Source organism: Bos taurus, chromosome 18, assembly GCF_002263795.3.
Source record: "Bos taurus isolate L1 Dominette 01449 registration number 42190680 breed Hereford chromosome 18, ARS-UCD2.0, whole genome shotgun sequence".
In the NCBI taxonomy this organism is placed as follows: domain Eukaryota; kingdom Metazoa; phylum Chordata; class Mammalia; order Artiodactyla; family Bovidae; genus Bos; species Bos taurus.
The window spans coordinates 17,806,578-17,820,101 of NC_037345.1; the positions used below are offsets into that span (position 1 = coordinate 17,806,578).

Sequence of the window (13,524 nt, forward strand, 5' to 3'; positions counted from 1 at the left end):
CTGAGTGGGTTCAGCCTGTGGGAGGCACCAGGAAGAGACAGGAGGGAGCAGGGAGAGAAATGGGGCTTTTCTTCCTTCCACTCTATCCCTGCCAGGCCCCATGTACCCTGACTGCCATTTCCTACTGAAGGCCAAGGGCAGGAAGACACTGCCTTTGGTGGCCTCCTGAGGTACTGCTTCCACCTTTTGTACTTAGATCTACAGTCCAGTTTTAAGTGGCTTTTCCTCCTGCTTTTTATTTTGAAAGTTTTCAAATCTACTGAAAAGTTTAGAATAACTTAATAAACACTCGTGCCCTTCAGCTAGATTCCCCAGTGGTTAATGTTATATCACATTTTCCTTATGTCTTTCAATATATGGATATAGATATAAATAGATGGAGATGTACATATAGACAGATAATGCATTGAGCTGTGCAATTTTGGATTCTGCTGAACAATTTGAATGTTCTAGACATCTTAACATTTCACTCCTAAACACTTTGGTATGTGTCTCCTAAGGATAAAGACATTAACACACCCCTTAGATGTTAGCTAACACGTTAGTTAATGAATTAACTAACATTAATTCCATAATATCTTCCAGTTATTTATCTTTTCCTTAAAAAAATACTTTTTTGATAATCCTTTCATTTAATAGTGCTTTGCAGCTGATAAAACACTTCCACTAACATTATTTCATTTCATACCCACAGTCACCGTCTGAAGCAACTGTTATCATCCCCATCTTAGAGGCAAAAATAAATAAACAAGAATCAGAGAGGCTAATGACCAAAGGTCACACAGCATGAGTGGGATTCAAGTGTAGCCTTCCAACTCCAAATTCCACACACTTGCCATGACATTATACCTCATTTTGGACAGAGTTTAGAAAAAGTCAGTTTTTCTAGAATTTATGCCCCAAAACATTTCCCTTATTCCCTCCCCTCAAAAAACCTTCTCATTCACTAAAAATAATGAGGATGCCTTTCTCCAGCTTCAAATAGTGATACTTTAAATATGCTGGTTATCCACCCTGGCCTCTGCTTGATATGGAAAAAACGTTAGGCAACACGTTTGAACACTGCATTTAATTTAAGCTAGCGTGATTGATTACATAGTATTTCTTAACTGCATTATGCTTGATTCACCCCTTCCTTCCCTGGGCACGGGGTGAAAGAAAGCTTCTCTCCTGGATGAGGAGAGCCTGGTTTACACTGCTCAAAAAGCAGGGCAGGGCACGTGTCCTTGACACCCAGCCAAGACAGAATCTCAGACTCCCTGCTACCAGATCACTTCCTGAGGACCTCTCCAGTCAGGCCTTTTCTCTCCTTTGTGATTGTCACTGCACTGCTCTAAGACACCTCACCTCCAGCTGGGAGACAGCAGCAGCCCCTCACCTCGTCTACCCTCCATCTCCTTTCCCCTCCCCACCCCTCCGCTCCCAGGCTCACCAGTGATGTCTGCTACCCTGAGAATAAAGCATAAAGCCTGCGCTGTCCCGCCTCCTGGCTTGGGCTCCCACTGACCTCGCTGCCTTGTCTCCTACCACGCACCACTCCCCACCCCTAGTTCATGCCAGGCCAGCCTTGTTTTCCTCAAACAAGCCTGCCCAAGGTCTGTCTACCTGCTTTTTTCTCTCTGCCTGCAACGCGTCCCCATTTCCACCTCCAGCTGCCCAATTGTGCATCCCTCAAACCTCACCCTTCAACCTTAGTTTAAAGACCCAGCTCTAAGCCCCACAGCTAGATCCACACCCAGATGCCTGCATCACATCCTCTGCTTTTCCTGCATGTATCCTGCCATCTTCAGGTAATAAGTGTCCAACAAATTGGTCAATGATCGGATCCTCCCAATTTCTCTCGAGAAAGTAGTGAGGTCCATGGGACAAATTGAGAGAGTAGCATTTACATATATTCACTACCATGTGTAAAATAGATAGCTAGCGGGAAGTCATTGTATAATACAGGGAGATCAGATCAATGCTCTTTGACAACAGAGAGGAGTGGGTTGGGGGCTGATAGGAAGAAGGCTCAAGAGGGAGCGTGTATATATATATGTGTGTGTGTGTGTGTGTGTGTGTGTATATATATAAATTATTTATAGCTGATTACTGTTTTTGTATGGCAGAAGCCAACACAACATTGTAAAGCAGTTATCTTCCAATTAAAAGTATAAGAAAGAGGGGCTTCCCTGGTAGTCCAGTGGGTAAGAATCTGCCTTGCAATGCAAGAGACAGCGGTTCAGTCCTTGGTCTGGGAAGATCACCCACGCCACAACTGCTGAGCCTGAGCTCTAGAGTCCGGGAGCCACAACTCCTCAAGCCCGTGTGCCTAGAGCCTGTGCTCCGCAACAAGAGACGCCACCGCAACAAGAAGCCCGTGCACCGCAACTAGAGAGCAGCCCCCACTAGAGACAGCACAACAATGAAGACCCAGAACAACCAAAGATTAAAAAATTAATAAATCTTTGGAAAAACAGTGGTGAGACCCAGGGAGCAGAGGTAATACCTAAAGTTGGTATCAGAGCCCAGGTGAGCCCCAGCCTTTCTCACCCAAAGCCAGGGCCCTCGCTGCCTGGGAAGGAGTCCCTCCTGCTGTATCCCAGCTCCTTCTGGGAGCGGTCCATTTGCCCTGCCATCATCACAGGGCATGCCCCACTGGAGGGGGATGGGAAACCTCCTCACCATCTCTTCGCATCTGCTCTTCAAATCACAGATGTTCATTCATGCACTCGTTCAGTCCCTTTATTATTCCTATTCACTTATTCACCAGATATTTATTGAGTGTAATTATATGTGTGATACTGGGCTATTCATAGGGATACAGGGGTAAGCAAAACAGATTTCTGCCCTTGGGGAGTCACCATGTAGACAGACCAAACTGCATGAACAGACAGTGGGTGTTAAGTGGTGGCCAGAGGGAGGTGCAGGAAGGAATCTAGAAGGCAGAGCAACAGAGGAACAGCGGTTCCCACCCAGCATCAACCCTCCTTCTCTCCTAACAGAACTCTGGCCATTGCGTTCAGCAGTCCACCCCCTCGAACATCCCCTAAGCCTCTGGAGAAACCACCTCAACCCCCAGGCCCCAGGGTGGACCTGACTGGCCCAAGGGTAATTCTACCCCCTTGCCAGGGACAGGCTCGGGAAGCAGCATGTGACCTACATCAGGCCAGTGAGACAAAGATCATCCTGCTGGGGTAGACAGGGACCTAGGAAAGTGTCCCAGCTTTAAAGAGAAAGGCCCAAGAAGAGATGCTGGCTCCAAGTGCCACAGCCTCCTGTTCCCAGCCTGAGGGTGAAGCCAGCCCCGTGCCTGGCTGAGCAGGGAGGTGGAAGAACCAGGTGCATGGTGCTAATGAATTGTGAGGGTCCTGGAGCCCTCTGATTTCCTGTCCACGTGAGATTTCCTTTTTTTTTTTTTTAAATAGTCCATCTAAAGTACCAAAACTGACACAGAGATATGGGCCGTATCTATCAGTACTCCCTCATTGTCCTGTCCCTAAGTGCTATCACAGTGCCTGGAGCACAGGAAAGACTCCATAAACAGACACAGGGAATGGGTGGCATGTGCAGAGTCAGACTTCTTGGAGCAGACAAGGCTTCCCATGCAAGTGCCAAGTATGAAGTGCTCCTGGGGGTCCCCTGTAGGGGAAGCAGAAGTAGGCAAGAAAGTGGGGAGGGGAAGAACAGGAGCAGGATCAAAGCCGGGGGCAGTTTCCAGCTGATACCTCAGGAACTTGACCCAGGGAGCTGGGCTTTCCTACGCCCACTCCTCAGTCTCTGCCTGGGGACCACTCCAGGGGGACAGAAAACTCAGTGCCTTCAGCTCTCAACTCTCACAGTTAAAGTGGTTCCAGAAGCACAAGAGTGGCACCTGCTGACCACTGGAGGCAAGCGTACAGCGAAGCTAGCCGAAGGGTATGCAGAAGTGATGAAAGGGATTGAAGAGGGTCTGGATATGGTCCAGCAATGGGGGCCACAGGGTAGATAAATGAACAGGCCTAGAGCATGTCCACGACTGAGCCTCAAACAGCAAAACTGAGGCAGCTTTCTGGTCTACAAATGCTCCCACCATATCCCTCCTCTAGCCAGAGGGGTCTTTTCCTGCTGCCCACACAAGGATGGCTAACAGAAGCCCCCAACTCTTATTAAGATTCTCTTTGCAAAACATCAAAAGCCAGATCATAATTTGATGATGAAATATTGATTATGCATCTGTATTTGTATGCAGAGGTCTACAGTGTGTAGATAGAACACCCACACTGTAATATCTTCTATTTAAGTCAATATGAAGATGGATGTTCCCCCCAGGCTGGTTTTGATAAAATACTTGTGTCGATACAAAGAGACATTAATGCCAATGCAAATCAATACCCACTTATTGGTTTGGGTCGCTTCTTCTTCACGCAGCAGCCGCCCCCAAGAGGGGCTCCAAACACCAGCAGCTCCCAGCCCTGTTTGCATATTTCTTCATTTACACCATGTGAGTGGGAAATGTCAGGGGAATGTGGAATGGCAGGGGGCTGCCCACGCCTGCTCCTGAAATGAATCGGGAAGGAAATGAAAATAAAAGCAAACACAACCTGTAAACAAATCTGGGAGATGCTTTATTACTGTCATTAGCAATGTGCTTATCCTGTCTCCCTTTCAAAAAGAGTAATATCAAAACAGCAGAGGAGCCAAGAATCATCTCATCCTTGCCAGGTTCTCAGCATACAAAAGGAACTAGGTCTCATCTTAACTGTGGACACTTGCTGTGTCTGCCCGCCCAGCACTTGTTGTCACCTGAAACTCCATGTATTTAGTACTTTCTAAAAATCTCACTTATTCTCTGCCTTCGCCAACCATAAAGTGAGGTTCCCAAAGGGCTGAGTTTTTAATTTGCTTTATTTCCAATGTGTAGATGTTGAATTGATTTCTTTCTGCTTCATTCATTCACCCAACAAATTGAGCAACTGCTATATGACATGACTCTACTAGGTCCTTGGTGAAAAAAATATTGTCCCTGATGAAAAAATTTTGGTGAATGAAACAGACATTCCAGTGGGCTAGAGGACAATGAGATAGTAACTACCATGTGGAGTAAGTGAGAAGGCACTCATTGCTATGGAGCAGGCAGAGGATGAGCAAGGTAAGGACTGCGAATGCTAGGGAGAGGCAGTCCAGTTTTAAATTGGGTGGTCAGGTGCAGCCTCAGAAGGTAAATCTGAGCAAAGCTTTGTGGGAGGTAAAGCTTCCCTGGTAGCTGAGATGGTAAAGAATCTGCCTGCAATGCAGGAGACCCAGATTCGATCCCTGGGTCAGAAAGATCTCCTGGAGAATGGAATGGCTAACCACTCCAGTACTCTTGCCTAGAGAATTCCTAGGCAATCCTGGACAGAGGAGCCTGGCAGGCTACAGTCCATGGGGTCACACAGAGTCGGACACAACTGAGCAACTGCCACTTTGTGGGAGGTAAAGGGATGTTATACACAGCTGTGAAGCAGAGAAGGAAGGGATTTCTGGGCACTTGGAATAGTGCAACTATCCAAAGGCAAGACTATGCCTGGCTGATTTAAGGAACATGAAAAGGGGGTGGCAGAAATGGATTGAGCAATATTTGGACAGCTGGACTAGATGGAGGATGTTAAGGCTTCTAGGGGCCACCTTGCCCCTAACAGCTGCCACATGGGGAGACCCCATGAAAAGAATCATACAGAGTCCCCTGGATCCAGCCATGCCTGAAGCAACCCCTACTCAACATCTTTTCTGTGCCTGAACCAATATATTCCTTTTAAAAGTCACTTGTAACTGAAAGAGTCCTGATAAAACATTCTGAAACCAAGTGCCTAGGACGCTTGAGTTGCTGTGCCAACAGTGGGTCTCAAAGATACCGGTGGGCTGGCTCAGGGGCAGTGGGAAATCCCACCTAGGGGAGTGAGGCCTGGGAGCCGTCTGTGCAGGGGAGGCCTGGACTCCTGACAAGTGAGAAGGAATCTTTCAAATTTGCAATTTTCAAGTGTCAGAAGGATGCGGTGCCGCTCCTCTGACACTCTGCACGTTAGGCAGATTCTCCCCATTTCCATCAACACGTCTAGTGTGCGAGATGCAGCCTTTGCACCCCCATGACCCGGAACCCACAACTGAGAATGAGAACGCCAGGTGTTGGTTTGTCCAGCAAGGTACATTCAAAGGACCAGACAGGCCCTTCTTCCTCAATTACCAAAGTGGACGCAGTACTTTCAAAGGATTCTATTCAGTTCAGCAGGCGCTTTGAACAGCTTCAAGATGCTGGGGAGTCAGAGAAACACACAGCTTGGTCTGTCCCCTTAGAAGGTAATCTAGTGGGTGAGGGGCCCTTTAATTTACTTCATTCACATGTAGTGGCTTATTCGCTAAGTTGTGTCTGACTCTTTGCAATCCCATGGGCTGTAACCTGCCAGGCTCCTCTGTCCATAGGGTTTTCCAGGCAAAAATACTGAAGTGGGTTGTCATTTCCTTCTCCAGGGGATCTTCCCAATCCAGGGATCGAACACAGGTCTCTTGCACTGCAGGCAGATTCTTTACCAACTGAGCTACCAGGGATATTCCATGCTAAAGGCAAAACAGGGGGTGCTGGGGTAGAAACTCCCCAAACAGGGGAAGGACAGACATCTGCAGATGATACTGGTGTGTGATCACCCTACCATTATTCATTCATCAGAAGTGAAGTGCTTCCTGTGAACCCAGCACTCTTGGGCATTAAGAATACAGCAAAACAAGATGAGCAAGATCCCCGCCCAAGTGGAGGATGAAGACAACAAAGTGAAACTAACTTTTTAAAGAAAGGCTTTCTGAAACTGGTAAGTGCAGCAAGAAGAATGTACCAGGAAAATATATTCCAATAGAGAGACACTGGGCAGTGTGGACAAGAGGGAGAAGGCTGAGCTGAGCTGAGCTGAGCCCACATGCTGGGAAGGAGCCAGTCTGCCAGGGTGCAGGGCAAGTGCTGTAGGCAGAAGGAATGGTGGGTGCAAAGGCCGGAGCAGAAGCAGGCTTGGCACACCTGAGGACCAGAGGCCAGGTTGTGTGACCCGAGCTTAGCTGGCGATGAGGAGAGATGGGAGATGAGGTCAGGGTGAATGGGGGCTGATCATGAGGAGTTCGAGTTTTATTCTAAGTGCCAGCACCCTTATTGCAGGGTGATATTGGCATATTCCCACTCAGATAGATAAATTAACATTCTCACCTTGGCAGGTCATTTGGGTAGGAACAAGAAATGTACCCAGCAGTGCAGAAAGAAGAGGAGGGTTCTATAATTTCTCAAGATACAGACAATAGTCCTTGGTGTTGTTGTTGGGTTTGGTTTTGTTTTTGTTTTTAGGAGAAGAAAGCCTGCAAATAAACAGAACCCAAGACTGAAATTAAGGGGCCACAATAGAGGAGAGAAACACACAACGCCCATCATAAAATGAACCAGGTAGGAGCAGTTCATCCCCGGCAGAGGCCATGGGAGGGAGAGGGTGGCCTGGAAGGACATGGGGACGCTGAGCGCTGGAGGTAGGAGAGTCGTGCCTGGTCTGGGAGGCAGCAGCCCGGGTTGGGGGCAGAGTGAACTGGCCAGGAAGATCGGGGCAATGGCTGGGATTGAGAGCAAGAGAGGAGACCAGGCTGCTGGCAGCAGATTTAAAAGTTAAATGGCTGCTGTGGGTCTTGTGTAGCCCTCTGGGCTTCTCTCCTTCTTGTGGAGCTTTAGTCCTGGACCCAGGGGAAGTCTCACCAGGCTTCTGCTCAGCATGTGGGCTGTGGCAGTGGCAGGCGGCAGGAAGGGTGAGGTCCCAGGCTCACAGAAGATCACACATCTAGTCCTCGCCAACAGCTGCTGTGTTCTCGGCAGTTGGAAAAACATAAAAGACGTTCATTTTTCTGTAGCAGCTACAGTGATGAGCAGAGAGAAGTGACTGGAAAGGTCAGACCGGGCCTCCACCTACTCAGCTCATAAACCAGGGGAGCAACCGAGCCCTGAGACCTTGGGAGGAGAGCAGATGCTCTGCTGTTCTGAGACTGCAGAGCCAGAGGCAAGATCAGACCACCCTGGGGGATGACTCCTCCTGCACCGGGTCCCTGGCCCCCTGGCTGAGCTTTCTGAACAGGGCAGGCTAAGAGGAGCTGTGGCTCTAGAGTTCAAGGGCCAGGTGCCTTAGAAAGGCAGGATAGGGTTGTGGTCAAGAGAATGGGCTCTGATGTCAGAATGACATCAGTTCAAATACAGAATGGCTGTCATTCTAACTTGAGGTGGCATCATTGAGGCTGAAACCCACTGATACTACAAAAGGAGGCCAGCCACATGAAGAAGGAGCCAATGTTTCCCCATACTAAGAGAAGCTTCACTGAAGCCCACCAAGCAGGTAAGAACTGCAGCAACTTGAGTATCTCAGGGGGTTCCCTGTTAGCAGGTCAAGTGGAGGGCAGAACCCAAAGGTAAAGCATTGGTGGGTTGCTTCCAGCATGACCTGGGACAGAAGGGGTCTCCATTCCTGAAAGGGCCTGAACAAAACCTCCCAGAAGTTATATCCCAACAGCCATCATAGTTTGAAGACAATGCCATTAAAATTACAGATTCCCTAACTCTAGTTTTATACCCACCAAACATCCTTCTTATTTAAAATCAGCTTCCTATGTTGTGTGCAAGAGAGTGTTGACAGAAAGGGAGGCAACTGTTTTCCTTGGCAAGCATGTTTTCATTAATAAACCAGTTTTCCAATCTTTCTGTGTGTGTGTGTGTGTGTGTGTGTGTGTCACTTGCTACATCCTTTGTGAAGGGAGTAGTATGGATTGTACATTCCATATCCCAGATGTGCATTAAACTAAATGCCAGGGGATGTCCCTACAGTTCCGATCCCCAAGGTACATGCTGCTTCTCCACAACAGCTTCCTCTCCTTCCTCTTCTCCCAGGCCATTCTGCTCCCCACTCCAGGTATATCAGAGCTCAACAGAATCAGGTCAGGGCTTGAAGGATCCTGAGAGCCCACTGAAAGCAATGACTCCTGCACTGAGGTTCACAGAAGTAGCATTGGGTTCCATGAATTCCTGGCAAAAATTCAGAAAACCTAAGGGAATCCACACATTAGCCGATAATGAGGCCATACAGACTAACTAAAGCATCAGCCACCTCATTAAACGGGGAAGCTTAATACTGTTTTTATTGCACAATCACTTCTAAATGTCTTTTATTAATAAAATTGGGGAAATGAATTAGTTATTCCTTAATAGGCACAGTGTGTTTAGTTGACAAAATCTTTACAAAGAAGAGGATCCATGAGTGGTGAGAATACTAAAAGGTGTCCTTTTGCAATGGGGTTGGAAAAAACCAAGTTGCCACCAACCACCCCCCGCCACCCCACTTTACAAATGAAGAAACTACAGGAACAACAACAAAAAAACTTTCCCTCAAATTTCTATTTCCATTAAATGTTAGAAAATTCTGTAACTCTTTGTAGCCTATAGCAGCTAGAATCATGAGAGACAGTCTCTTTAGAATCTGGTCACTTTTCTCCTCTTAATCCACTCAAACTCAGTGAATGATAGAGCTGACCCTTGAAGTCGGGATTCACCTAAGTGTGAACTGTCCTCAGCTCACCTGCTGTTCTTGGTGAGAGGGGAGGGAGGAGATGAGATGGTTCAATAATTTTTAAGTGGGGAGGGAAGGGATATAAAACGACACCCCTACTGCACCAGTGGTTTCTCCACGTTATTTAATCTTCACAACACTCTCATGAGGAAAGTATAGTTTTCCATTTTACAGATAAGGAAATTAACATTTGGAGAGGTTAAAAGACTTTCCAAGGGAACAAATGTTTAGAAGTAAAGCCCAGTTCTCAGGTTTAAGTCCAGGGTGATTCGGTGGCAAGGCTCTTTAAACCCCACTGGATTCAGCACCAGGGACAGAGGCAGAGCCCCTAGAGTCTTCCCCGGGAAAGGACTGGGGACAGAGAGGGTGAGAAGATGGGTGCTGAGTCCCAGGGACGAGCTCTAACTACAGACGTGTGTGAACTATAAGAAGGGGGCCAGGGCCAAGGAAAGAGTCATCATCGTAATCTCTTCACATCTGCATCAAACTGCTCTTCTTAGAACCATTTTCTGTTCTCCTGCCAACCACTTAAGCTAGGAAAAGCATTGTCACCTGTAAGATGGCAAAACCAATACAATATTGTAAAGTAATTAGCCTCCAATTAAAATAAATAAATTTATATTTAAAAAAATTAAAAAGATGCCATTCCCAGACTGTCACCCAGAGATTTTATAAAACACAGATGGATCCATGCATGGAAAAAAATCCAATTGTTAAATAACGGTAACAGATCAACCCCAAATTCCCAGTGACTTAACACAACCTAGCTTGTGTACAGCCCCAAACAGGAATTCCTGATAGCCATGAAGCTCACTTCCCAGAGCGATTCTGGTACCCAGGGTCCTTCCTCCTCATGGCTCTGCCACCTTACAACACAGCTTCTAAAGTTCCCACGTTTATCTGCATCAAGCCAAAAGGAAAAACCATGAAGAATACCTAGGGAGATTTTCATAAGCTGAGTCTGGAAGTGGTACACATCACTTCTGCTCACATTCTATTCATCAGAACCAAGCTCATGGCCTCACCAATCTACAAGAGGTTATAGGGGGTGTGGTCCAGCTGTGAGTACAGGAAGATGAGGAGATGAGTCTTGATTAACACAGAGCAGTTTCTCATTTCTGTGCTAAGTTGAGAAGCTGTCCAAATCACATGATTCTTAATGCTATTTGAGAGCTTGAGAATGGGAATAAACCAAGAACCAACCATGTAAAACATCTTGACTCCAGGGCTTGTGCTGGATAAATTCCACATGTGGATAATCTTGGAATCCCCTGCTGGGCATCTTGTACCCTCAATGGTATAATGGCAGGAGAAATGATCACAACTAGAGCTTTTAGATCAGACCAGTCAGCCCTAAAGGAAATCAGTCCTGAATATTCACTGGAAGAACTGATGCTGAAGCTGAAGCTCCAGTACTTTGGCCACCTGATGCGAAGAAGTGACTCTTTGGAAAAGACCTTGATACTGGGAAAGATTGAAGGCAGGAGGAGAAGGGGACGACAGAGGATGTGGTTGGATGGTATCATTGACTTGATGGACATGAGTTTGAGCAAGCTGCAGGACTTGGTGATTGGCAGGGAAGTCTGGCGTGCTGCAGTCCATGGGGTCGCCAAGAGTCAGACGTGACTAAGCAACTGAACTGAACTGAGAGCTGTTAGATCATTAGATTACCTAGGAAGATATGTATATCTACATATAGATAGATAGATAATCAATCTATACTTCTGGAGATTCTAATTCAACTACCTGATGTGGACCTGGGAATGTGTTTTTAACCACAGAGGGTGTGTCAGGACTCTTTCTGTTACCAGTGTCAGGAATCCAACACACATGCTCTTAAGCAAGAAAGGAAATGCGTTGGTCCATGTAACCTTGCAGGGGTAGGACTACTCTGAGTCATAACTGGATGTAGTCTCAAACAGCCTCACTGGGACACCCCAGCCCTCCGTCTCTCAACTGATCTTCTCAGTAGAAGATTCATTTTCAGGCAATCTCCCCTCATGGGTCAAGATGGCCACCAGCAGCTCTGAGCATACTGTTTTTTTTTTATCTACATCTCCAAGAGAACTGCTCTTTCTCAGGAAAAGTTCTATCATTTATCCCTTTGGCACTAATTGTTCTGGCTTGGGTCCCATGTCTGTCCCTAAACAAGTCATGTGACCTGAAAGATGGTAATCCTCTGACTGTCCAGCATGAGCATGGGTCATGAGCCTGGGTCATGAGCCCGACCTGACCAATCCATACCACACACAGGGTGGTTTCCCAAGGACAACCAGGGTTCTATACCCAGAAGGGACACGGGGGATGGGTGCTGGGCAAGCAGCAGCAACAGAGACTCTCATGACTAGGCTAGGGGGGCTCTAAGAGATGTCAGAGCCCTGAGCTTCAGGCTCCCCACAGGTCTTTGGGAAGGTCCTCAGAACTAGAGAGGGGTCTCTGCTCACCAAGCTTCCTGGTGCATTCTGCACCCACCCCAGATCCTGTTGAGGTCTCTATACATTGAACACATGGACCTGGGACCACCCTCTAGCCTTCCTTTTTCAGAAGGACAGGGGTATGCTTGGCCCTTTCACCCAGACACTCTCAGCAGCCCTGCCTCAAAAGGCCTGGCCCTCTTCCCAGGACCAAGTGTTTGGATGCCAATGGCACCAAGGACTTTAGTTGGTGGTAACTTAAAACAGGTTCATGACCTGAGGCCTCTGGGCAACAGAGAACCCATGAACCCCTAAAACTGAAATTAACACTCAAGTGTATGTACATGATATACATGTATGCATCTCTCCACCTGGGGAAGAAAAAATTGAGAATTTCCATCAGGTTACCCAGAGAGACTAATCCTAAAAAGACTGAGAACCACCATTCTCAACTGTGGCTTCTCTGGGCGTCTGCTTCAGGTATTTAATGGTGAAGTCTCATGTCCCATAATACACTTGTTGGAGATGCAGGGAGCTTCTCCAAGCTGTTGGCATGGGCCAACTTGAAACACTCTTTGATCAGTGTTTCCCAAAACAGGTTCCTTGGAAGATAGATTATTGTGATCTTGTGTCTAGTGAGAGAAACACAAACATTTCATATTCAAATCAGTTGGGGAAATGCTAGGTTAAATGACACTAAACAGGCTTCTTTTCTGCAGGACTTCTCAAGAGACTAAAATTCCAATGTTTTGTGACTCCTCAGAAGCCGTTATGGTAGGCAGTGTTTCCCAAACTTATATAACACAAGCACGATCTTGAATGAGGATTTTGCTTTTTTTTTTTTTTTTTTGCAGCATCCTGTAAAAACATGCCCCTAAACATGAACTCAGGGGTTATCCATTTGGGGACCTCCCTGGTCCCCAGGGATGTGTGTTTGTGGTGTGACTTTGAGTTTCTGCTGCTATGAAGAGAACTGGCAGCAAGCATCCAAAAGCTTCAAAGAGAGGGTGGTATTTAGAAGAAGTCATTCTCTGTTCTTTTCCTGAGTCAGAACAAAAAAGATGCCAGCATGTTTGAGAGATCCCTGGCATCTCTGGATGCCTGTGAGCCATGTAGTGTCAAGAAGAGCAAGGGACGGGAGTCAGCACGCCCGGGGAGGGCTCCTGGCTATCACTAACTGGCTGTGCAATTCAGGCATGGATTTAACCCCGCTGAGCTCAGTCTGCGATCTGTAAAGGTGTTTGATGCGAGGATCGGATGAGCTCGTGTAGGGAATGCATAGTGTTTGGCACTCAGGAATGCTCACCCATAGGTAACCGAGGTGGAAGTCTGTTTGAAACCTGCAGGGCTTCCTTTGACTGTCCTCCCACAGCTGCAGGAAATGTCCCAATGATCTTTACCTACCTTCTCTTGCCTTAACCTTCTCCCCCTTGCTCTTGACAGCTCCCCATTTTCTCCCGTTCAGGCTCCTTGGCTGCTGCCCATGCGTGCATGCTAAGTTGCTTCAGTCATGTCCAGCTCTTTGTGACTCTATGGACTGT

At 47.2% G+C, this 13,524-nt stretch overlaps 1 long non-coding RNA gene across 1 annotated transcript; it reads left to right on the forward strand.

The window, feature by feature from the left end:
* Positions 1–393: 393 nt before the first annotated feature.
* Positions 394–8,703, forward strand: LOC104970029 (uncharacterized). The gene is made up of 3 exons (XR_812638.4): positions 394–6,800; positions 7,322–7,417; positions 8,233–8,703. It is a non-coding gene; the product is annotated as an uncharacterized lncRNA (long non-coding RNA).
* Positions 8,704–13,524: the final 4,821 nt, after the last annotated feature.